Source organism: Lichenostomus cassidix, chromosome 2, assembly GCF_008360975.1.
Source record: "Lichenostomus cassidix isolate B80296 chromosome 2, HeHo_3.0, whole genome shotgun sequence".
NCBI classification, from domain to species: Eukaryota; Metazoa; Chordata; class Aves; order Passeriformes; family Meliphagidae; genus Lichenostomus; species Lichenostomus cassidix.
This window is the reverse complement of record NC_139482.1, coordinates 77,822,207-77,848,197: the sequence shown is the minus strand read 5'-3', so window position 1 is coordinate 77,848,197 and position 25,991 is coordinate 77,822,207. Positions and strand designations below refer to the sequence as shown.

General features: G+C 38.9%; 1 protein-coding gene across 1 annotated transcript in view; it reads left to right on the top strand.

Annotated features, from left to right (window-relative positions):
- FBXL7 (F-box and leucine rich repeat protein 7) overlaps positions 1-25,991 on the top strand; it is a 174,812-nt gene that overhangs the window by 14,697 nt on the left and 134,124 nt on the right. The gene's annotated exons all lie outside the window — the stretch shown is intronic.

Sequence of the window (25,991 nt, the reverse complement as noted above, 5' to 3'; positions counted from 1 at the left end):
TGCCAATACAGATCATTGCTACTTGAATAAATTAGGGGTGTAGGGGATTTGGGGTCTGCTCTTTAGCTGGTAGCAGTGGATGTCAGAACTAAGATTCATAAAATTGTTCCACCTGCTCTTGCTCACTTTACAAATCATACATACTCTAGGCTGAAGATGAAGCATTTATTTTATTGTAACAACATTTGCTCCTCCAGTGTGAGGATCTTTAACTTTCTTTTCTGTTGATTTGACCACAGGAGGTTTCAGGAAAAAAAACCAAAAAAACAAACAAGTGCAAACTCAACTATATATTCTAGAGTCTTATGGCTGAAAGTACAAAGAGGTGGAGCTGCTGTGAGAAGGTCTGTGTTTTTTGCTGAACCATACAAGAGATGTTCAGCAGGTACCCAGCAGAAAATTAGTTTAAACTAATAAAATTAATGAATGCTCTAGGGGTAATAGGCCAGTCTGTCGCACTAGTGAATCATCTAGTGAACTAGATGTTCCTTGTTTTAACTATGTGGTATGTCTTTGGATGATAGAAAATGGTGGAGGAATATTGAATTACATGCAGTGTTCTCTGCTATTCTCTTCTACAGCAATGTCAAAATTGAGTTTGCTTCAGTTTTGAGAACAGAACCTTATCTTGTGGTGTAGCTGAGCCTCTTTCCTCTGGAACAAGAGCTACTGCTTTTTAAAAATGGATTTTTTAAAATAAGAACTTATAGTTTTTTTTTTTTAAACCTCCTTCATTATGAAGCTGTGGAAAGTTGGAAAGTTTAAAAAAAAAAAATCTTAATATGCTAATTCTTGCATGTTGGCTTTGCATTTGCCTGCCAGACAGCTGAAGTCCTGTGTTAGTGATACCAGAACTGCAAAAAAGTAATACAGCTTTGCAGAAATCAAAAATGTATGACAAGAATAGAAATACCTGAATGACAAAATACTTTTGGGAATTGTCCTTAATTTTAATTTCTGTACAAATATTGGAGATGTTGTATATTAATACTATACAGTGTTGTTAATACTTTGGTGTTTTTGTTTACCTGTGTAGTGTATTTTTTTTTTAATGCCATTCACAACCTTCTCTGAGCATCTAGTTCTTCTTAGTGTATGTGCTAGGTTAATGGAATTTATAACATTTTAAGCTCTAGAATTCCAATATGAATCCTCAAAGAGTTTTTCAATCTGGTTCTAGTAAAATGGCTTTTAAGAGCTAAGGCTGAGAATATGATTTTCAGTGTTGTGTTACCAGCATTGACTTTTGTGATCTAAAAAGGATGGCTTTTTCCTGAAACATTTCATTTGAGGAATTGAAGTGTATTTTTGTTACTTTTTAAAATTTAAAATGCAATATGCAGATAAGGACCGTCCAATGTACTTTTTTGCCTTTAGAAAAAGATGCAACAAACCAAGTACAAGTAATGGAAGAATGAAATGTATTAAGGAGATGGGGAACCCAGAGCAATGTACTTTCCTTGAGACTGTCTAGCCACATTAGTTATACAGGAAAGCCATTAAATCCTGGCTATCTTCTGAACTGCATCAGCTGAGTCCTGATAATGCTGCATCTGAGTAGTGGCAGAGTAACTCCTCTAAAGTGGAGCTGTGCAGTCACAGCTTTGGTGAACTTCAACAGATTTGTTGCTGTCTTTCATTTACTAAAAGATTGAATTTGCATTTTGATCTTTCTCTTGTGCAATAGGTAAAAAGTACAGTAGCTTAATATTATCTTTCCTGTTTGGCAATAGTCCAAGGCATCTCAAAGTCTTGGCATATTAGGTAGATCCTTCAGTGCTTGCCAATGAAGTTGGAAAGAGTATCACTCTTTCTTTTTTTTTCTTCTTGAAGATTGACTCTTTTCACTTGACATAAGAGAACTTCTCTGTAGAGATTTCATCAGTTGTGAAGAGTAAATGGACAACTCTTCCTATCTGATGTTTTGTCATTACTTTGCCACTTACACAAGGATTTATTCTGAAGGGTAATGGATTTATGATTTGGGAACACTGTATGGAGAGAACACCATTTAGATAAGTGGCACAAAGGCTTTCAAAAGTATTTTAAAGAGGATTTGCCACTTGAATTACTTCCAGTGCTATCTTGTTGTGTGAACTACTATATGAAGCTCTGTGACTATGGTGAAAAAAATTAAGGATTGGTAATAAAGATGCTACCATTTTTCCAGGTAGGGCTTTGAATGTTTGAATGAAGTTGGAAACAAAACTGATAAGGAATCCATCCAGAAGCTTCCAAAGGAATTTGTGTGTAACTTTGGGTCAAATCTGGTATTGCTCCTTCAAGGGCTGCCTCTCGAATTGTTTCTCTGCAGCTGAAAGCAGACTCCAGTCTAAGATTAGTGTGGATTCACCTTAATCTGTTCTGAGAGATCAACATCAGTTGTCTCTGATTCTCTGATCCTTACAGTCAGTAAATCCAAGAGCCTGCTGCCCTCTAGTAAAATCTGACAGCAGTTCCCCATAGTTCAGTAACTGTATGCAAAGCCAGTCAAGCCTTGGGTATGTTCCCATGTGCAAATGGTTGGTGGCAACTGCTGCTTGAATCTGTGCAGCTCAGGTAGTACTTTTTCTGCATTGGTGTCATTCAGACTGGCCAGAAGTTTTTACATCCTGAAGAATTTTCCATTACACCTCCTAATCACTTTTGAGTAAATTATGAAGTGGCTAAGAGGTTATTCTTCCTTTGCCTAATGGCATGGTTTTCTCTTGAGACAAGTATTTCTCTCCTGCTGTGTGGTTTTGAGGAGAAATATGGGAGAGTGGGCACTGCAAGTGCTTGTGTTGTTTTGAAAATGCTTCTTGGTATCCAGACAAAAAGTAATGTCTGGAATATTTCTGTTTATTGTCTGTGAGAAGCACAGGAAATAGGAAAGGCCAACTAAATTATAACAGCCAGCAAACTCCTCTGAAGTAAAGGAAAATTTAGGAGTGACAGAACTGGGCCTTGCTGCCCACTGGGTCTGTGTTGCACATTCCTCATAAATCTAGCGACAGAACTGGGTCAAGGCTCCTTCATTCCAGAATAGCAGAGGGGAAATGAAGCTAGAGTTTCAGAGCTGGTTTATCAGCTTGAAAAGGGAGAAACCTTTACTTCTCTCCCCCCAAATCTCCATAATCTGTAGGTGAGTTCTCAAGAAGGTACCGGAGCTGCAGAAAAACTTGTAGACTGAATTTTCTCCCAGTTCCACTTTGAATAAATGGTCATTATTTTCTTGTGCTAGTTAGTGTTGCAGATGACAGTGGAGCCTACTAAGGACAGATATTCTAAGGGAGGAAACTGATGTAAAATACTGGACAATCTTGTGCTGTCTCATCTAACTGGGCATCTACAGTCTTGGCAGAAACTCTCCTATGTTGTTGTAAAGATAAGTGACCTACCAAGTTTGCAGGTCCTCTCACCTCAAGGCAAAGTTGTTTGCATTTTCAACCTTCTGTTTTCTTGCAGTCTAAACTGTCCAATTTTTAGGTTAAGCAGATGTGTGAAAAAAAAATTAAATCTGGGAATTTGGCCATAATAAACTAGAATTGCTGTTTCTTTGAATGTTTAATGACAATAAGATAAATTGTTATGAAGTACTTTATGCTTCATCCATAGCAAAGTACTACCTTCATCTTAAAATGTTGTTTGCACATGTGTGATATACAAATGCTATTTGGACTTGAACATTTTTACTCTTGGTTGATTCTAAACTTAAATGGTGATTGAGTCCTTGGGATTCATTGGCACACTTTCTGCTAACCCAAGATGTGTCCTTGACCTGTGAGTGTGCTGCTGTGGGACTGCTTGCCTTCCTGTGATGTGGCATCTGAGCGTTTTTCCTTCAGAGCAGTACTTTTTTGAATGGGTTCTCACTGCAGAGGGACTCTGCATGTTGTGCTGGTGTATTCATGTCATGGAGTTAAGTAGTAATACTTTGCTTTTATCCTAAGAAATGTTGTGTATTGTTTGTGTAGGTGATGATCATCTCTGCAGGCTGAGCATCCAGGGTTTGCACAGTATATTTGTGTGTCCCCCAGGATTCAAACTGAAATCTCAATGGCAATTGTCAACAGTGGCAGAAGTAGGAATTGGAAGAAAAGGGCTGTATGAGCAAAATTGCTTTCTCTAAAGATGCACTTGGGAGTCACTTTGTGTAGAGCCTAAAATACATGAACTGGCTGGAATAAGACCCCTGTAGCCTGGTGTCCTCTACTTTGCAGTAACCCTTAGTGACTTAGGAACAAAGAATAGTTTAATGCAGTCATGTGAAGAGTTAATACACAGAATATACAATTCTGTAAGCTAGAATTGTATATTTTAGGAGTGTGACTGGACTCTGCAGCAAGAATGAGAGATAAGTGGGTGCTCTTTCCTTGTTAGGTCTTCATTGCTCCTTATTTGAAATATTACCATTCTACTAACTGCTGTAGTCAGGAGAAGTGAAAAGCTGCAGTCATATTGTGTTTAAAAATGAAATCCTGCAAATTGTGATCATTCATCACTATAGTTTGGCTAAAAACATTTGTTTCTGACACCTTGTGGTTGAGCCTTGGAGCAGCAGCAATATGAGACGCTTCATTACACAGAGTGAGTCTGTTCTTTCCTTGCTATTTAGTCACAGAATGGCGTGAGTTGGAAGGGACCTTAAAGATCATCTAGTTCCAACCCCCCTGCCATGAAGAGGGACACCTTTCACTAGACCACATTGCTCACAGCTCCATCTAACCTGGCCTTGAGCACTTCCACGAGTGGGGCATCCACAACTTCTCTGGGCAACCTTACCACCCCTACAGGAAAGAATTTCTTCCTAATATCAAACCTACTCTCAGTTTGAAACCATCCCCCCATGTCCTGTCACTATATGCCTTTGTAAAAATTCCTCTTCATCTTTCCTGTAGGCTCCCTACAAGTACTGAAATGCCACCCCTAGGTCACTCAGAGCATTCTTTTTTCCAGTCTGAACAAACCCTTTTCTTTTAGCCTTTTAATATAATGGGCAGACTGTTAGATAAAGCTGCTTTTCCAGCCCCATTGCAGTAGTGCAACCTTGCTGAGTGACAATGTATTAACCTACTTGTGTGATGTACTCCTCTCATAATGACAAAATTAATTGAAGCTTCATGAATTTGCATTGGACTATGAAGGACCATTCCAGGGTTTTGGAAATGGAGGTTTGTCGCATGTAGAGTACATCTCTAATGATTGGATTTATGGAGCATAAGAAATAAAAGTGCCTTTTTCCAAGCTTTTTATTTTTCCTGCATAAGCATTTTTATTGTTCATCTGTTTTCAATAGCTCTCAATAAGGGATGGGTTTTATAAACATTTTTACAATAAAAGCTTTGAAGCATATAGTTGACTTCATCTTACCCTGAAATAGCTTTTTCTGAAATACTTTGCTTGTATCACATGGGACTGCTGTAGCTCCAAGCCCTGACTTGGACTTGGTGGGTCCATCTGGGGCAACTCTCACTGGGAATGTGAGTCTAAGCATCTGTTTGCATGTAGAAAGCATCCTTGTATTTCTGGAAGTCTCTATTTCAGAACAATGAGACTATCTTTTAAACTGAGGCTGAACCTGGAGTGAAAGTAATCTACCTGCTGGATATAGCTGTAAACCCTCTTAGTTTTAGTTTGGTTTATACGGAGAAAAGGGCATTTTCAAATGTAGTATGTAGTAGTGTCCTCAGATCAGGTACCATTGTAGAATCCTTTTGTTGCTGGTATAATTGTCTAAACTGTGATCCTCATCCATGTAGGAGCTTTGCACAGGAAGAAATTCTGTTGCTAACGGACATTGCTTCTTCAGCAAATTTCTAAAGTTGATCTGGTCTGTGAATTTCAAATAACTTGTGCAGAATTCCTTTATGGACTTGAAGCCATTCCAGGGGTTTAAAAAAAGAATAGAATTGTGGTGTCTGTTTCCTCCTTGGTAAGGATAGAAGACAGGCAAATGGACACATTTACTGTCTGTGATTATTGGCAGAATCCCGCAAAAAGCAGATTTTGTAGCTTGACAACAGCTGTGACTCAAAGCTGCCTAACTTGCTTGTCTCTGTTTGTAATTATCTAATCCTGCTTAGGTTTTCTTTTCCTAAATACTGTTTTTTGTATGGTGAGCATTTCCTGCAGTGGAGAGCTAACACAGACTGAGGGCCTTTCCCTTCACAAGGTAGGATGCTCCAAATCTAAACAAATATCTGGTAGTAATGGCTTGATTTCTTCTGACTCATTCTGTAGGTCCTGTTTTTCTTGCGGCCTAATGAGGACTGTTGCTCTCTTCTGGTCTATGCTCTTAAGAGAAGAATGCTAAGTACTCTAAATGTTTTAGTTACTTTACTAAAAGCTGAAAACTGTCAGCATCTGCTGCTCTTTCTCAAGGAGAATTCTTGTTACCAGCCTGTTTGTTCATGTTTTGTGTCTCCTGGCATTAACAGCTTCTGGTAGCTGGATATCAGATACCCACAGGCATGTCAGCATAGCTCTGCTTCCCACGTCAGGGAATCTGAGTTAATGCTTTGGATTAAATGGAGCAACTTGGACCTGGAAACACTGACTGTTCATCTTAAATTGGCAAACAGCTGTAAAAGGTGATTCAAATGGGGGGAAACCTACCTCAGGGAGACTTGTTCAGGGTAAGCAGAGAGGAAGCTTAGGTCTGAGAAGTTTTTCGTTTGCATGTGTTGAATTTTATGTATACTATTGATTTTTGTAATTCTGGAAATAGAGAAGCAGTCAAGCTACTTTTTAATTAAATGCCATGTCTTTATTAAAAGCTGAGGTACTTGCATGATTTACCAGTCACTGATTGGTTCATATAGAGAATAAAGTTCTAATAAAGGCCATTATGAGAATTGCCAGGGTAAGTTCCAAAAATCTAATACTAAGATGTGGTTCTCACTTCATACATAAATCCAAAATTGTTAAGAAACAATTAGAAGAGTGACTGAGGTCACTTGGTCTGTTCAGCCTGGAGGAGACTGAGGGGAGAACTCATTGCAGTCTGCAAATACCTCATGAGGGAAAGAGAAGTGGCAGACACTGATCTCTCTGCTGACCAGTGACAGGACCTGAGGGAATGGCCTGAAGTTGTGTCAGAGGAGGTTTATGTTGGATATCAGTAAAAGGTTCTTCACCCAAAGGGTGGTTGGGCACTGGAACAGGCTCCCCAGTGAAGTGGTCACAGCATCAGCTTGACAGAGTTCAAGAAGCATTTGAACAATAGTCAAGCACATGGTGTGATTTCTGGGGGGTCCTGTGCAGGGCCAGGAGATGGACTGATGATCCTTATGGGTCCCTTTCAATGCAGGATATTCTGTGATTCTGTAGAACATGGAAAATGACAGCCTAAAGTAGATGTAGCAGTGTGGCACCCAGTGTGGCTAGGTCTGCAGAAGTTTTTTCAAGCAGGCATTCAGACTTCCTGCCATGAGAAAAACAAGGTAAATATTTTGCTAGTTTTAAAAGCAAAACATATAAATTTTTTGTGTTTTTCTGCTTAGTTATGGTTTCTGTTAGAGGATCCATGCTTGAAGGCTTGCTTTTGTTATGAATTTTCTGTTTCTGTTGATATTCTTGTCCAAATCATCTATAGCAAGCACAGGACCTAGAAGCTTAAGCAGTCTTTCTAGGCATTTTAAGACCTCTGCTATTTGAGCTGACAGCAGTCTGTGTTAAACCCTGATAGTAATTTGTTGTCATTCCTAGGGATTTGCTTATTCAGTTGTGCAACTGACCAACACATCAAATGTCTAGTTACTGTGGTTGCCCCTTTTTTTGATATGGTTTTGCTTGAAGGTGTCCAGGAAGGCCAGTGGCACCCTGGCCTGTATCATCAATAGTGTGGCCAGCAGGACAGGGCAGTGATCATCCCCTGGCACTGGTGAGGCCACACCTCAAATCCTGTGTTGAATTTTGGATCCCTCACAAGAAGAAAGACATTGAGGTGCTGGAAGGGGTCCAGAGAAGGGAAGTGGAGCTGGGGAAGGATCTTGAGCACAAGTCTGATGAGGAGCAGCTGAGGGAGCTGGGGTTGTTTAGTCTGAAAGAATGAAGCTGGGGGGGACCTTATCACTCTCTCTCACTGGAGAGAGGTGGGTATTGGTCTTTTCTCCCAGGTAACAAGTGACAGGACAAGAGGAAATGGCCTCAAGTTGGGCTAGGAGAGGCTTAGATTGTTTATTAGATAAAACTTCTTCGCAGAAAAAGTTGTCCAGCACTGGAACAGGCTGCCCAGGGATATGGTGGAGTCTCCATCCCTGGAGACATTTAAAAGATGTGTAGATGTGGCACTTGGGGACATGTTTTAGTGCTAGGCTTGGCTGTGTTAGGTTCATGGTTGGAGTTGAAGATCTTACAGGTCTTTTCCAATCTAAATAATTAGATGATTCTGTGGTGGTATGGATAATTACATGGACCCCAGTATTTACAAATACAATGAAGAGCTGCATCTTATGTTTTTCTGCAGGCAGTCAGAATAGTTATAGGGAACACCTAGCATTAATTGTCCCTTCTATGCAGGTGTCCTTGGGTAGCTTTTAATACAAGTAGTGTTGCTGGGCTTCTAAGGACATATAGACTGTGAAGTGTTAGTAATACTAATTCTCACAATAATTTGCATAGAGTAAACCAGTTTAAAAGGTCTAGTTAAAAGATGCTATCCATAAAAGAAAATATTAAACCTTTGAAATGAAAGAAATGTAAGCATATATATTCTTAATGATAAAAATAAAATTTGACATTGGAATGCAGACAGCCATTGTGACTGGTTCTGAGCGAGAACCCTTTTATATAGCCACATATAAAAGGATATGCTCCAAACAGTGCATGTCATTCATCAGAACATATGTAGTTAAATAATTTTTGATGGAAGGGGATTGAGAGGAGGAATTTTCTGAGATGAGATCTGACACCTCTGCCTTGCTGACCCTAAGTGGTGTAGGTTTTTGTATAAGCAAATGTGTTTCTCTGTTTAATTAGGGTGTTTTCTGTCCTGCCTGCCACAGTACTTCTCTCTACTCTACATGTAGCAGGTTAGTAGTGGTCTTTGGTGGAAACACATTCCAGAAGCCTCATCTCAAATGTGGCTGGTGTACAGAAACATGTGTTTTGTGAAGGTCATCAGGGCACCTTTTGCATTGTGCTTATGTAGAATGGAAATTTCTGTCCTGATGACTCAGGAATACAGTATGTATCATTTTCAAACAGATGGTGAAAAATAATCTGCTGTTATTAATTGTGACAGGACTAATTGCATTCATAATACATACCAGCTTTCAAGGTGTCTTCAGTTGTGTTTTGAAATGATTGCAGTCATATGAATTTTGGCAGTCTGTAGGTAGTAGCATTTTTGTGGAGAATTTTAGCATCTATTTGTTAAAAATGTCTCTTCAGAGTTAAAATGACTATGCATATAAGAACTTAAAATCCGGTGTGTCGTATCAGATTAAATTTGAAATTTAGTGTTTGCTACTGTGTTTTAGAAAAATACAACCTTGGCATGAGAACAACTCATGCTGCGGATATTGTGTACGGTAGAGAAACTTTTAAAAGCTTCCAAATTCCCATAAATTTTTGTTTGAAAATGCAGCGTGCTTGACAGTCCAACCTCACATCTTCCCTGTAAGGTACTTTGGAAACTGCTCCATTTAATGGGCTCTCATTGATGCCTTAATTTCTGGATTTTACTCTTCCTGTGTCTGTCACTTGGTGTAGTTCTGTGCTCTTACAAAATGCTAAAAACCTCTGTTCCCAGCACCTTTAGCCAAAACAAAGCTCTCTGGATAGAGATTCAAGGACATATTTTTGGGCCCTAGGGCAACAAATACATAAACAACAGTGGAAAGGGGGAGTAGGGCCTGAGGCAGTCAATATCATCACCTGAAGGTGTGATTGGTGAATTAGGGACCAATATGCTAATAGGACAGAACTTATAAAAGGTGAAGAGCTTGTGACCCAGCATCCATATTGGGTGTAGCCCCATAAAGGGGGACTTTGCTTGCCCAAATGTACCTTGAAGGCCTTGAATAAATTTGTCTGCTTTTTATGCTCCTAATTTGTCTTGGCCTCTGTTTCAGGTAACCTGTTTTAGGCATCATCAGGGCCAAAAATACAAAGTTTTTCATGTAGTTGAGGCACTACAGGGCTTGTATACTATGATCAGGTATTCTTTAAAACATGGGTTAACCTTAAAGCAAGTAGCTTGACTTTCATAGCATTTCAGTTATTCTAGCTGCAGCTATTATTGTTATAGGTTTGTGGGTTTTCTTGTAGTTGTTGGGATTTGTTTGGGTTTTTTTTTTAGGGGTGCTTGGCTTTCAATTTTTACATGTGCAAGTATAAATCTTAGTTGACTAACTTAAAAGTTCAAGTTCATTTTTATGGGGTTGGACAATAAATCAGCCATATAAATCTTGACTTGACCTTGTGTTCTTGGTCTTGGTGGCAACTGTTCTACTTTTTTTTTTTTAATTTTGTAAAGGGGGAGGAGACCTTTGAAAATGGATTTGTCACATTTGGTGTCTTACTTTTCTTTCCAAATACTATCAGAAAATTTAATGTTTGACAGTTCACAAATAGGAAGGTGTAAGGTTTTGTAATGCTTGTAGTAATGGTTATTATGTTGAATGTGATGCTGCTGGGTTACATTTTCAAACTTTCTCAAGCTAAATTTTAGTGTAAAACTGTATCAAAACCAAGCATACTTTAATTAATGAAGGAAAGGCAACTCTGCCTTGAGTTGTTTGTTTAAAGCTTCAGAAAGGAAGTGCTTCTTCCAAAAGGTAGTGTTGTCTACTGGACACTCTGGACTGGACTGCAGGCTCACTGCAGCTTTTTGATGCCTCACCTGCTTTTCCCCTACAGCCAGGAGTCCTGGCAAACCTGTCTCCTGAAATGAGATGTCTTTGGGTGAACAAAACCTTGGTTGATGTGAAGAGCATATATATAGAGTAAGGTGTTTTCAAGGGGGAATTACCACAAGGGAGATGTTGCTGAGACCTGTCTTGTCTAACATTTTCATTATTGACTTTTAGCCAGATGAGCCAGCAATGTGTGTAGAGATGGGAAACATCCTTACTGCAAAAGGACCACAACAGATTACATTGACAGAACTTTGTGAGGTGGAAAAAGTAGAAATGGCATGAATTCAGTGGTACAAAATGCTGAGTGTTGCAGGGAGGAGACCACGACAGTAAAATTTTTATTAGGCATCTCATTGATTGGAGGCAGCTGAGGAGAGGGATCAAGTGTGTATTGCTTGGGTCTAAACTGACCATGGATTGTCAGCATGGCATAGCATGGAGACAGGGAAAGGCTACTGTACCTCAGAGAAAGTATTTGCAACAAAAGAATACTGGCATCCCTGTAAAAGATCCCATTTAGAGGGCCAGAATGGCAATATTGATCTAAACCAGAACACCTGTAGGAAATTGCTACTAGAGTGCTTGGAGAAATTGGGAATGCTGTCTTCCATGTTAGGCTTCCTTTAAGACTGTTATGTTCAGAACTGTGAAACTAGAAATGGGTCTTGTTTCCCAGAGGTAGAACAGATGTTCTGTGTGGATGTGCTAACTGCATGCTTCTGGGGAGTCATCTTTGGTTCCTATACAAATGTTTAGAGTGCTATAAGTCCCAGATAGGTTTAAAAAAAAAAAAAAAGGTAGCAAAAAACCCCAAACTGAAACTAGAAGTTGGAATGCTTGATCCCAGGAATGTAGTTTTAAGATTATCTTTTGGGCCTGTCAGCAGAGGAGGGGATTCTATTTTGAAGCAAGAGTTCTTTAAATTGTTAAAACGGCCCTGGCCTTTTCTGTAACACCAGGAAAAGGTTACTTTCTAGGTAAAAATACCTAAAAAATGCTGACCATCATGCTTGCTATTTTATTATCTTCCTATTGGGCCTCAAATTTGTAAGTGTCTGGGGAAATATGGTGGCATGGCTACTCTGTGGACCTTTCTTCATGGGTGAAAACAATTAGGAAGAATCCCAATCACCTTTTCCTAATATTGGCTCTACAGCTTTCATGTGCCTGAAGTCAGTCAACTATGGTTTTCACTGTTCTTGGAAAATGTGAGTGGTTTTCATACTCCTGGGTGTAGACCACCCCATTTAGCCTGATTTTAGGCATCTGGAGATGTGAAATGTTGTATTCCTGGTAGATTGGGACTGCTTACAAAGTGGGCACTGGGCCATAGGGGAAGTGCTGCTATGAAGCACATCATCAGGCCTCTGTGTCTCTTTGTCTGCTCTGCTGTGAGCTTTGCTTCAAGAAACGGCTGTTTAATTAAATGCCAGGACTCTTGCCAAATTCCAGCATGATGTAATTAAAACATTCTCCACAGGCAAGCTCTGACCCAGCATTCAGTGTGGATCAGAAACCTGATGCGCCCTGGGGATCAGGCTCTCCAGAGGGTATTCTTCCAGTTTGAACCAAGGCCAAAAGGGGCTGAACAGATGGGGAGCAAACAAGCTCATCTGCAGAACTGTAAGGTTTTCAGTGAGCTGCATCTTTTCCTTCTGCTTGTGCAGAAGGAGTAAGTGGCTATTTTCAAGCACAGCTCAGTCATCCATTAGTTACTGATACTTGTATGGATTTTTACAATGTTGTTATGAAAGTTTGTCTACTTCAGTGCACTGTATCAGTGCAGACTTGTTAGATGAAGAGTGACATGACCACCTACTTTATCCCCTGGTTTTTACAACTTTTTAAAAAGAATAAATCATTGTGGAAGATCGTGTGTGTCATGACCCTGCATTCCTTTGCAGGGATCCTGTTATATGTCACTTGGCAGTTTGTTTTACCCACTGTGGTGGGTACTTGATCAACTTGCAGAGTTTTTATTCTCTGCTGTCCTTTTCAGTGAAAATTAGAAGATTAACTGCTTGCTCTTGCCAGGAATAGGAGAAGTAGCTTTCCCTGCAGTCTTCCAGAATTGAAACATTGGTTGTTCCTGATGCTGGACTGCAGCAATAAAATAAAATTCCAGTCCTCCAGGGCTTATCATCTTTGTTGAAAGAGTCAGATGGATATAAAAAGGCAGATGTGAGGAAGCAACTTGTATTTAATACTAGTTCTCTTGATGGGTGTTTGCCTACCTACCAGTAGACTGCTTAAATCATGGAGAGCTTCATCTGAGAGACTAAAAGAGGGCAGTGTATTTGAAGAGATTTCATGAGCTTGGAGACCACGTTGGGAAAGCACTGTGGATGTTGCTAGGGAGTAGATGGAATGGAACGCTGTGAAGGAAGACCTGTTTGGCTGTTTTGTTTTCAGTTGGCAGGATGGGATGCAGTAAATAGTGAATAAATCTGAACCCAACAGTACTTCCCTTGTGTCAGGTACTGCCTGTGGATAGTTTTTGTTTTCTTGGTTTTTAAAGAGAGCAGTGCACACAATGCAAGTTCTTGCCTTAAGGTGTTGTGTGTCAGTGGTGCCTGTTTTGGAAAGGGAGATTGTCAAAGTGCTTGAAAAAGGTTATTCTGCATTGTTGCAGGCTAGTGGAGTGGGATAATGGCAACTGAGGCTGTGATTTATCCCTTTGAAACAGAGGTAGTCTTACATAGTGAAAGGTCACCCTGGTGACAGATTGAGATTTTTCCCTCAAAGAAAACAGTTTCTTTTCAATGAGGTATTTACTAATAGTTGTAACATGCTTTTAAGGTAAGAAAAAATGAAAAGGGTGTGCTAGTAGTCCTTTCTGAGAGGTGTGTTTTTCTTCAGAGTCAGATGTGGTAACTGTGCCAAAAAGGCATCTGCTGTCTGGCACTGTCAGCGGAGCTCCGAGATAGATCAACCTTTGTCTGACCTAGAACAGTGGACACATGCTCAGTATCCATCTCTTCCTTTGTGTGCCAAAACCACTTTGGCAAACATTCTTCTATAGTTATGTATATTTTAAAATGCTTTAGGTATAAGATTAAAAATGTATTTTGTTATTTGTGAGTGGACTGAATTACTGAAGATATTTGTCATTAATAGATGCCTCTGTCTACAGCTTCCTTTTGGTAGCTATTGATTTTTTTTATTTCAGAGGTATTGTATAATCATTCAGTAGTATAAATACCTGTTCCATGCTGATAGAAGCATAGGGAGTTTTTTAGAGAATGTTTATATAATCTCACCTGTGCTACCCAACATTTCAGATATAGGCCTTCTTGTTTTCTGACAGACATAGGACAAGTTTCTCTTGTGTTCTCCACTTCTGTCCTTCCATCCTTCCATGCCATACAGACTGTCACTGCTTATGTTTTGAGCAAATACCTTTTAGTGAGGTTTTCTGCTTCTTTTGCCAGAGGTTATGACAAGTAGTGGAAAAACAGGTGATGATTTTAAGCATTTCTGCCTTCTCTCAGGCCCTCTGGTAGCAGATCGATGTGCACTTACTGGCACAAGTGGAAAAATCAGCCTGTGTGGTTTAAAATGCCTCTGCCATGTGCTCCCTGGACAGAGTTACTGGGCTTGCTCATTCCAGGCTGGTGTAGGGCTGTGATGGTCTTCCTGCTGCTGTAGGATTTGTATCTGTGTTCAGAAAAATGTTAGCTTTAGATTCCTTTAATGAAGGTAAGGAGTACCCAAGGAAATAATACATCAGAATTAATCACATGAGAAATCACTGCTTCACTATTAGTTTCAGTATGTTTAGTTTTGGAGAGTTTCAGTAGATGAATGGCTGGGTTTCAGTATTAATTTGCAAAAATTCCCTGGAAGATGGAACTACTTTTGCCTTTCAATTCAATTGTATTTTGCCCTACATACTAATGAACTGGTAGAAGAGGATCTCAAAACCTTCTGAAGGCCCTTTCTGTGTTAGAACAACAGTTTAGCTCATAGTGAATAGCATAGTGGAGAATGAGATAAATCAGCAAAGCTTGTAACTGGCTTGGACAAGAAGTTTTGCTCTTGTTGTCATGGTACAGATAGTTTCTGAAGACTAAATTTAAAGAGGAGTAAGTCAGGTTCTTGGCATGGCATGGTGCATTTCTCAAACTGTGGTTTTATAGTGGCATTTAGTTAAAACACATGTTAGAAAAAGAATCCTATGAGTCGTTAGCAGCTCTCCTAAGTGTAGTTAACAAAGCATAAGCTGTCCTTTTAAAAGGATATTGTGGAAATGAGCACTGGAGCAAGCTTCCTGCACCTGTGGCTCTTTGACATCAGCTATGTTTTGATCTGATACGCAGCCATGGACATGCCAAGACTGGAGAGGTGCAGGTGTTTCCCTCTGGCTCATGTAAACTACATGCTTCCCTGGAAGTAAAATGCAGCTTGCTATTGCCTACAACTACAAAAGTAGATGCTTAGTAGTTAAGGAAGTGCTTGGGTATGAAAGGTGCCAAATGGCACTAGACAGAGGTTTTCAAAGAGGAGGGAGTGGGAGGAAATGCACAACAGTTGTCAGTTCCCAGGACATAACTACTGTGCTCCATGCTGTATTTCTGCATGTGAAAGTCCAGACTTGCTCTGTCTGCTAGCAAAAATGTACTAATGTGATTATAAATTTTATTAAACTTACTTGCTAGAAATCATCAGACAGGTTGGAGCAAATGCAGGAAGATGCAAGCTAAATCCCAGATGGCTAAATTGTTGAACTTCTCTACTTCACAGTTGAAAGACACTTTGAGAATGTTTCTTGTCAGACAGATTGTGGTCAAGGAGTTGGAATAGTTCTCACAGAAATGAGTTAGTGGTGGTGACTGCTTTCAGCAAAATGAAGCTAACCAGAGACTGAAAGAGCTGGGAAAGGTTGAGTTGTATTGTTCAGTGGCAAAGCTATTCACTTATGTTTGGCTTCTCCTGTCTAACAGGTCTGCCTAAAAGGGCTGCTGTCCTGGGTGTTGCTCAGTTTGATTTGGTTCATCAGGCACATCTTTCAAAGTAAGGAGGAGTATGGTGCTGATCCTTCAGTCGAGCCAGCTGGGCCATAGTCCTTCATTACACTGCATGGGTAGCTTAGCTGGTTTTGGGATGATACTAAAGCCATTAAAATGTTTAACTGAGTGGAAGTTTATGCAAGGAGAGATGCAGAGGTATCTTGTAGATAGTGTGCTTGGACCTTATCCTGTTGACCACAGAGCCTGGTCTGTGTTTACCATTAGCCTCAGGCCATCTGACATCCTCATTTGGATTTCTAGTTTCCTTCTCACGTTACCAGCCTGATTATTGACAGGAGGTTTTTATAATAAGCTGTTTCTTCTGTAATTATTGCTGTTGCATTGCCATAGGCAATTGTACCACTATATGGGCTTTCTCTCAGCTTTTAACAATTACCTCAGTTGTTACTACAAATCTTAATAATGGTTGAATGGTTGTTTGGCTGTGGATTTTGTGGGGGTTTTTTTGTTTGTTTTTTTTCTTTTTTTTGTGTTTGGTTGGTGTTTTTTGGTTGGTTTTTTGTGTTTTTTTTGTTTTTTTTTAATTTTGTTTGGGTTTTTTGTTCATTTGGGGGTTTTGTTTGTTTTGGAGTGTTGGTTTTGGATTATTTTTTGTTTTGTTTTTGGTTGAGAAAAATTCACTAAAATGATCCATGTTTCTTTGGTATGGCTGCTGTTAGTTTTTTACCAGAACTGATTAATTAAAAGATAAATGCACAAGTGTGATCAAGAAGCAGAGATGATTTACTGAGTGTTTTAAGAGAGCTCACATGACATTGTAGTAAATGTGGTGACAGTTTGGTGTCAAATGACAGAATATTAATGCAAGCAGCACATCCTCCTCTGTCCTCCCTTCTGTACAGGTAGTGAGTTAGCTCAGAGGAAGAAACTTAGCATGAATTAATGGACATTGCAGGAATCACTGTGATGCTGGGCAGGATGATTGGGAGCTGGAGACTGGCCCTGCTGCACCATTGCTGGTTCCTAGAAACCATGCAGACAAGGACATCATAGCAAGAGATTGTTTGAACTGTCATGTGTAGTGGTCACTGATGTAACCACTCTGTTTCTGTTCTTCCTGCTCTCTTTTTTTCTGCTGGAGGCGTACCCTGGTTTTGGTATTTTTTTTTTCCTCTAATAAGGTGCTAACACTAAAGACCAGGAATATTGTTGTTGGTTCTTCAGGAAAGAAAGGGGGATGAAGCATGTGTTTTCACAAATATATTATAAACACTTTTGAAAGCAATGCCTTTTTTATTTTATTTTCCAGAATTACTCAGTTCAATCTGAGCTTTATAGATATACTTCAGAAGGAATTTTATAATCCTCAAACTATAGCCGAACAATATTTATGACAGTGGAATGCATACTACTAAACACTGAGAATGCAAAACATTTCATAATTAAATACTGAATTATCAACAGGCTAGATATTAATTACCTTTGTCTTTTTCCTTTATGTGTCCTTCTCCCACTGAATACCTGTGTGAGTTATAAATGGTTATAAGTGGCCCTGGTGAAGGTTGTAGGCCAAGCTAAAGAAGTGTCCTTTGTCTTTTTGTTGCTGCTCTGTTGAGATACCTTGGAGTATGATATGATTAAAATTGATGAAGAAATTGTAATGTCTTGAGGGAGATACATTTATACTTAGCTCTTCTGAAAGCTTCCATGCCATGTTTTCATGTTCTCTGAGAGGAAGGTTTTTTGTGAAAAACAGCTGAGATATAGATAATAGTGCAGAAGAAATAAAAATGCTAAATTGGCATTGAAAGCACAGTTTTTCTATGGAGAGTTCCTATCCTACTCATATTCTGGGGATAGATGAGCCTCTGTGTTGTTTTTGGGTAAATTTTATTCTCAGTGTTCAGGCAGTAACTGCAGCAGCAAATTACAGTAATGTGCACAGTCTTTGTACAGAGTTGACTAGAAGATTATTTTATATAACTGGAACTACAGAGAGTTTTCAATATGAATAATGGAATTTTCTATTATATTAAAATGACCAATTAAAACTGTGTTTTAAAAAATATTGGACAGGTACTTTGTTTTTGTTTTGTGTTATTTTTGGGGTTTTTTTTTAATTTTCCTTGCAGTCATTCCTGGACATCTGTGATTAGTGCAACCTTAGAACTTTGTATTTCATAGAATTCAGAGTAAAAGGAAAAAGAATTCTAATGTTGATTGCCAAATGTATTGTGTGAAGCCTTATTTTGATTTCTTTTGTAAGTATGGCTTCTTTCATACTCTTAATTGTTTTAAACGCAGTTATGTGTGCTGATGAGTTTAATTTCTGAACGTGTTGGTGTGTGGCTTGTAATTTTGCCAAACTTGATTTTCAGTTGAAAAAGTAGGGATATTTCTCAAGTATGTAGGTTCTTTCGTTTTAGTTGCCTTTAAGATACCACTGCCTACCACTATATGCCTTTTTCGCAAATCTATCCCACTATTTTTCTAGGTCTCCTTCTGCTTGCGTCCTTGAGTCAACCACTTCCCTTTCCCCCTTTCCCGCTCCCTGTATCCATCAGTAAAGAAAAGCTGGAAGTGACTGTGCTTATATAAAAGAGTAGAGTGATCCTTGTCTGCTTTTCCTTAGCTGTCAGGTTCTTTTGTTCTTCTTTGAGTAAAGAAGTCATCTTAGGCTGTCAGATCTGTACTGTCATGTCAAAGATTCTTGTATTGCTTTTCACAGTGTACCCTGATACCAGAGTACTTTGTATGTCTTGATAAAGGTTTTTCATTTTCTCCACTCTTTACCATCAACTCTGACTTAACCAGCTGTCAATATTCAAGCTGAAAATTTGGGAGATACTGTGGAGTTGGTTTCTGTGGTGTTACTGTGTACTACGCCAGAAAAGCTGCTCCTACAGCACTGCCACAGCAGCCACCCTCAGCTGTGGCTTCCTTCTGCTCTCCTTCTGCTTCCTCTGTACCTGACTGAGCAGTAAAATTGATAGTGTAAATTTAATACTAATTTTTTTGATTTAGATCTTGGAACTAGTTGTTTGTGAAATCTAAATGCAGATCTTAAGTGTTAAGGACATTATTGTGGGAGACAAACATTTATTTGGTGGGTTTGATTTTGTACTACTGAACTGTATTATGAAATTCAGACCTATACCAAATGTCTGATGCATTCCAATGCAATAGCAGGTTTGCAGCCACTTCAGAATCTGTACTGGAGTTTATCCTCTCAGGTTACCTCCACCCTTTGGCATGTCTCATATGATAAGGTGCAAATAAAATCCCTACCAGTTTATATTTGGTGTTGAACTGAATAGCCATTGCCTTTTCTAAATTGAAAATATTAGCATTTTGTTTAAATTACAGTAGAGCTGAGACAAAACCAAATTTGAAGCAGCCATTAGTGGGGAACTTGTCAATGAAGTGACTTTCTCAGAGAAAGTATAAAACTAGAAAAAGGTTTTTTTTTTTTACTTAAATGTGTTTGTTAATTTCTTTTGTTGGTTTAATAGTTATTTTTGGCTGTTGGATTAAAATAGTAGAGTTAAGGTTAGGTAGTAAACTTGAGAACATTGTATCTTGAGTAAATGCCCATCTTAAAACATGGTGGTGATTGTATTACAATTTGTAACAGAAAGTCGTTTATTGAATGAAGGAACAGTTTCTAAGAAAATTCTGTGATTGGTAGGAAATCCAAAATTTTATTTCCCTGACTCTTTGGCAAAGTAGAAGGTTACAGAGTAGGAACAATTTTTGGAATACAGACTAAGCCATTTCAGTGATAGACAGTATTTTAATACTTAGTTGTGAGACATGCTAGTCCTGCAAAGTAATAAAAAAGGATGTTAAAGAGTTCTCATCTTGTTTTCTCACTTTGAGTTCAAATAAGAGAAGTACTTGCATTCTTTCCTTCTCATGCAGCCTAGACTAAACAGCTCATGGGCTTTTATCAGTTTGAAAAGCAGATCTGAACTCTTGTAGTGGGTGCAAGGTTTGGATGTAAATAAGCATTACCTTCTGGCATGCAGGCTGCTTAGCAGGTGTCAAGAGAGGCCTCAAAGTAGTTTGATGTGTTATTGCTTCTTTATAAACCTAGCAGTGGTGTGTGCTGTTTGTAGTTTTCAAAAATTAGGGTGACCTTAGTAGTCCCTTATAAGGGTTCTTGGTTAACAGGCCTCATCGGTGAGTACTGAAGTTCTCTAGAAAAGGGATAATATGTAGAAAAGATATTTTCATCTGTTACATGGAGGAGGCAGTATGTGCCCTGTCTCTGTTTAGTCATTAGATTAGATGAGTCCACTTGAAGACTTCATAAATAAAGCATTTAGCTATTCTGAACCCATAATAAGTTATTTAGCACTGAGACGAGTCAAAAATGTCCTGACTACAAACCCAGCAGGCTTCTAGCATGGCAGCTAGAATCTATGCCTGTGTGAACAATTTTACTTAAGCTTCACGATTTTAAACCAGACTTTCTGCAGTCTTGCCTTACTAGTAAAAAACATCATTTTGCTAAATGGTTCTGAAAAATTCAATCCCCTAGCTGCTCTTTAATGTTTTTTTCCAAGCCTTTTGCAGTATAGTGGATAAACTATTCTATCTCGTTAGCTGCAGAGCTTCCACATCCAAATTTACATCAGAATTAAAATGCTGCTCATTGCCTGCGTTGTTACAGCTTCACCTTCCAAGTGACTTGCTGTATCTGGTTGTAACACTAACTCAAAAAGGTGATAATGAGGGGCTGTGCCCACCCACCCATGGCTGAGGGGCTCAGCCATGCCCTGTGGTGGGGCCAATGGAGCTGGCTGGTGCCTGCACCTGGAACAAATTCCTAAAAGAAATGAAAAACGTAAGGTGCCTTACTCCCTACCAGAGATACATTAGTGTAGCCTGTTGGCACTTGCAGGAGGTTTTGTCGTGTGCTGTGGTACTTGAGAAGGTGAGGCAGGCACTGACTGGAAGAACAAACCCAGCCAAATTGGCCTGTGGGACCTGAGTTGAAATTTAGCTTAAAACTTGCAGAAATGCTGCAGAACTAAGCGTACTATTTCATAGCTAAGTTATGCCAGATTTCACAGCCAAATTTCACAATCCTGGAAGCTGGAGTTGTGGTTTAAAAATAAAAAAAATAATGTAAAAATGCTTGTGGAGATTTCACTTGTGAAAGTTTTCAGAAATATTGTCCCAAAGTGCCAGTACTAGCACATATCTGCAAACTCTTCAAATTTCAGCGTGTTTCCTGTGAAACATTCAGTTTATTTCCTTTCCTTGGGGTTGGAGTTTGTGCAGATTACTGCTTGTTTTATCATATCCTGACAAATGTTGGGTGGGATGAAATTTAGAACCTGTTTGTTATGTTGGCACGTGTTTTAATTTGGAAAAAAAAAAAGAGCAAGCTTAAGAGCCATGCTCCTATGATTTTAGGGCAGAAGGTCAACAGGAATTTGTAAATGAACATATATCATCCTGAAAACAGTTCAGTGACTAATGATGCTTGTAGGTAGGTAACTTCGGTGTTGAAACAGTGGTAGCTTGCTCGGAAGTTAAAAATGAATAGATGCAAACCAGTTTTATGACATATAATTTCCATTGGTACAGACGTGAAGTTCAAGGAGAATGATTGTCCAAAATGTGCAGTCCAACTTTGCTTTTCCTTTGGATAAATGAATTGATATATTGCATCTTTAAAGGATGCTATATATCTGCAAAGCCTAAGTACTGTGCTAGGCTGCAGATTTCCATGGGAATACTTGGAAACATAGTAGGAGCCTGCAGTCTTTGGAGGTGCAGATTGTAAAGAGATACACTTGAGGTTTTGGTGACTTGGACCAGCATAATGTATGTCATGGAAACAAGAGAAGGAAAAGAGATTTTTCTTTCCTTTTGAGTGATCCCTGATGCTTTGAGGTTTGGATGGACTTTTTTTCTGGATCTCTTCTTGATGTGGTTGGCATGTATTTGATTTTATAGGAACTTGTCTGAAGATAAAAAAGAGAAAGTAATGATCATCTGGTAGGAAAACCATGCACATATATACTTTCATGTTGAGAAGTTTAATTTGAATAATGTCATTTGGATAAGAATTGATGGCTTAAATAAACAAAATGTTCAGATTTTTTTACATCAAAGTCATAGTAATATAACGCTTTTGGACAGTTAAAAAGATTAATGGATATTCTGGACTTAATTACTTTTTTTTCTCTTTTTTCCTAAATTACTATTTTGTTTTTCTGTTTTGGCATTTTGTCTAATGTTTCCTTTCAGCATGGCAAGCAGTGGGTTTGGCTCTATTATCCATTTCATTCCTGAGGTACCTGTCACTGCCTGCTGAAGGAAGGTGTTATCACATAAGAACTTGCTGTCAAGAGAAATACTGCGGTTACTTTCCATGTTGACACATAAGAAACAATGGTCAGGTCAGCCTATCTTTATGGGATCTTAAAAGGATGTGTAAAATATGGCATGCAAATGCCCATACACCAGAATCCAAGGCAAATGTGCTGCAAAAAAGCCTAGTAAAATTGTTCCAGAGCAAGTGGAGGCAACTCACTGCTGTTCAGACTAGGACAGGTTTTGCATATGTGGTTCCAGAAATAGTTTTTCAGTGTCATACAGTTATAGACTCTGCTTTCCTGGGTAAAGTTAAATGGCATTGATTCTGTCCTGACTGACTTGTGGTGTCTTTGACACTTCTCAGCAGTGAGTGTGACTAGCAGAATCCAAAGTTTGCAAAACTGAAGAAAGCAAGCACTTTTACAAAACAAATGTAACAATGTAGTCAATATAGCCATCCGTGATGATAAAAAGCAAATTAAACATGTTACTTTAATAGTCATGATTCAAAATGAGACAAGGTAGATTTAATAAGGCTGTAGGGCTACAGAGTGGAAAGACATCTGTGGCTGAAAAACTTCCATGGGATACAAAGATCTGGAGATAGAGGCAATGTTCAGGAGAAGTATCTGTTACATTATATGCTTACCTGATTCTAGCTTTCTTTCCAGCAGGATCAAAATTCAATGTGTAGGAAATAGCATACTAGGTTAGATGGCTGGAATCTTGTTCCTATGACTTTTGTAAGGCTTTGGCATGAGTAGGTGGGAAAAAAAATCTATACTTTTGCTTCTTCAGAAGCAGGTCAGAGATGTGATTTGTATTGCAACTCCGGAGCTGTGTGATTCTTGCAGGTGCTGTGAAGTACATTCTACCTTCATTCCCAGTGTGAATTATGTTGTATTCTAAGAAAATCGATTTCTTCTACCGTAACTACCTACTACCACGGTGCAGTTTCCATTCTTCTGGATTGCAGCTCCTGGTTTAGAAATAAAGAACTGTTGACTGTATGAAGGAAACTCTAGATGATTGCAAGTCATGTTAGGAAAGCTTTTGGCAGCTCTTTAATTTGTTCAAGCAGAGGATCAAATACGGTCATTACTGCTGTAGTCTTTGCAATATTGCTGTCTGTTTGATCCTTCTAGTTGTGATTGCATTAGAGCCCTTGTCAAGGGTATATTTATGTGCAATGACTTTCTCAGTGCACTTTTTGAACTGGAGAGGATCTGGTCTCTGGAAACCAATGTTATACTGTGCTTTAAGTTTCCCTATGGTGTTAGTGAAATCGGCAGTCTTTGAATTTCTGTGATTCAAATATTCCATATAATCATTTAGGTTGGAAAAGACCCTTACAATTGAGTCCAACTGTGAGCCCAGCGTTGCCATCACTAAATCACGTTCCTAAACGCCACAGCTACATGGTGGTGGTGTCTTCCAAGTACCACCAGGGAAGGGAACTCCACCACTTCTCTGGGCAGCCTGTTACAATGCTTGAACATCCTTTTGGTGCAGAAATTTTTCCTAGTATCAAACTTAAACCTCTCCTGGCACAACTTGATGCTTTTTCCTCTTGTCCTGTCACTTCCTACTTTGGAGAAGAGGCCAACTACAGTCTCTGGGCTGAACAGCTGCTGCTCTCCTAGCCTTTCCTTTTTGGAGAATATTTAAATACTTTTATGGTTTACCTCTGGAATGTGTACATGAATCTGTAGTAGCCAAATCTAGCCTACTAGAAGCTTTGTTTTGCACTAAAATAACCAAAATAAGCAATATATAGTGTCAGCTAGTCTATTTGAAACACATTGAAAATTACTAGAAATTTTCAGTGAAAAAAATTACTAGAAAGGAGACACTAGCAGGTATCTCCTGCTTCCCCCTCATCTGAATGGAGAGTTTCAGAGTAGGCAATAAGGAAGAAGGTTTGTTTGGGGGCTTTTTACAGTAAGAAAAGATTCTATCTAAAAATATAATTACTGGTAGAACTGTACCCAGTCAAAGCAGTAACTGTGGATTTTTTTTTTTCTTACTTTCTAGTTTTAATTTCTTGCAAGGTGTTAAGATATTTTAAAGTTCAAGTAGAATTAAATGATAAATATCTACACTTATATCAGGCATTTCACAATTTCTGTAGCAGTGTGCAATTGTAAATATGTTGCTACTAGATGTACTGACTATTAGTAGCTTACAGTGGGTGAAATATTTTGGTAATGCTCTTTGAGGTGTGCTTGTATTTGGGATAAATAGGCCTACTGTTGTTCATGGGGAAGTATGGAGCCTGGGAAGCATTCAATTTGTGAAAACATTTTATGCCAGATATGACCATATAGCAACTCTGCTGTTATTTGGTATCACTGACTTCCTTTCCTTCTTCCCTTCCCCCTGAAAAAGATAAGTTCTTTTTTAGAGGAAATCCTGTTTATTTGCTTTGAGGAAATAATTTTTCCAGTTAGTCTGTTTAGTTTTGTTTCTATTAATCTGCTAAGGAGTGCTGATCCCCCTTGGAATTTTGTTTGCTGGCTCTGCAGTTGCAGTTTTTGTTACATAAGGAGTTGCTGGTAGTGGCAATACCATCTAAATACCTTTCCTGTCAGTAATTATTTGATTATCAGCTGCTGCAGGTGTTTCATGTTCTTCGGCCTCTTCCTGGGAAAGAGCATTTAGCATCTATCCTTCCTTTTTTTCTTCTGCCTGTCTTCTACCACAAACTCAGTTGCCTTTGCCAGAGAGCTATTTTGGGGCAGTAATTTCTATAAAGACCACAGTCCATTACTCCAACTAATGTCACAGCTTGACAGCAATTGAAGTGATATTCTAGAATCACTGCTTCTTGGTTTCGCTTAACTTTTTAAAGGAATGTGAAAAGCAGTTAGTGAATCACTGGAAATACACTTTTTTTCTTTCTCTTCACCCTGCCCCAATACTAGTTTTAGCCATTTATTTTTTATTTCCTTCTGGCCATTTTAATATCCTTTCACTCCAGTTCAATTCATAATCATCTCTCAAGTCTAAGAATGTTAACTTAAGCAACTTTCTGTGGAGAATGATTCTCTAGGCTAGCTGACAGATTAAGTGGCAGTACCTTGGTTGTGAAGCAATCTACATTTGCACATTCTCCAGTCGTTTCCCATTAAAACTTAAATCCTTGTTCTGTTGTGGCACCTTCAGAAAGCAGACCTCTCCCTTACATCTAAATGTTATGAAAACCAGGCATACTGTAACCCAGAACCCCAAGGAATGCTTGATTGAAATAACAGATCAGAAAAGTCTCTTGCTAACATTCCTGTGATTATAGGTTTACTCAAGTGACAGAAACTTGGTGTCAGTTAGCTTTCTGCATACAGCCTAATTTTGGTAAAAAGAGTAACACAGGTCCTAAAGGCTTCAGTGGTGCAGTGATTGTGGGGATAGGTAACTTCTTAAAATGTAACAGTATTCACTGCATTTCGTCTCCCTAGAATTATCTCACTTATTGCTTATTGGGTGGTTGGTCTGTTTCCTGCTGTGGAGTAGAATGTATTCCCTGTTAGTAATTACTGAGATTGAGTAGAATGAGTGAAGGGAAACAGAAGTGACTCCTCCTTAGATCCTCACAGGTAAACAAAAATACAGCTTTGGTTTAGCTAACTCTGTTCTTCTGTAGTATCTATTTGGGTTAATTTTTAGTTTGGTTTTGGATTTCTTTTGCTTGTAACTTGAATCTAGAGTTTGACTTCCCTCATATAGGTCTGAGGACATTGATGTAGGGAACTCAGGGAAAGGTTTTAAGAGAGCAAATAAGAGAAGAAACATCCATAGGTTATCATTTACAGTTAAAAACTTTCCACCATTAGTGAGAAGTTAGTTT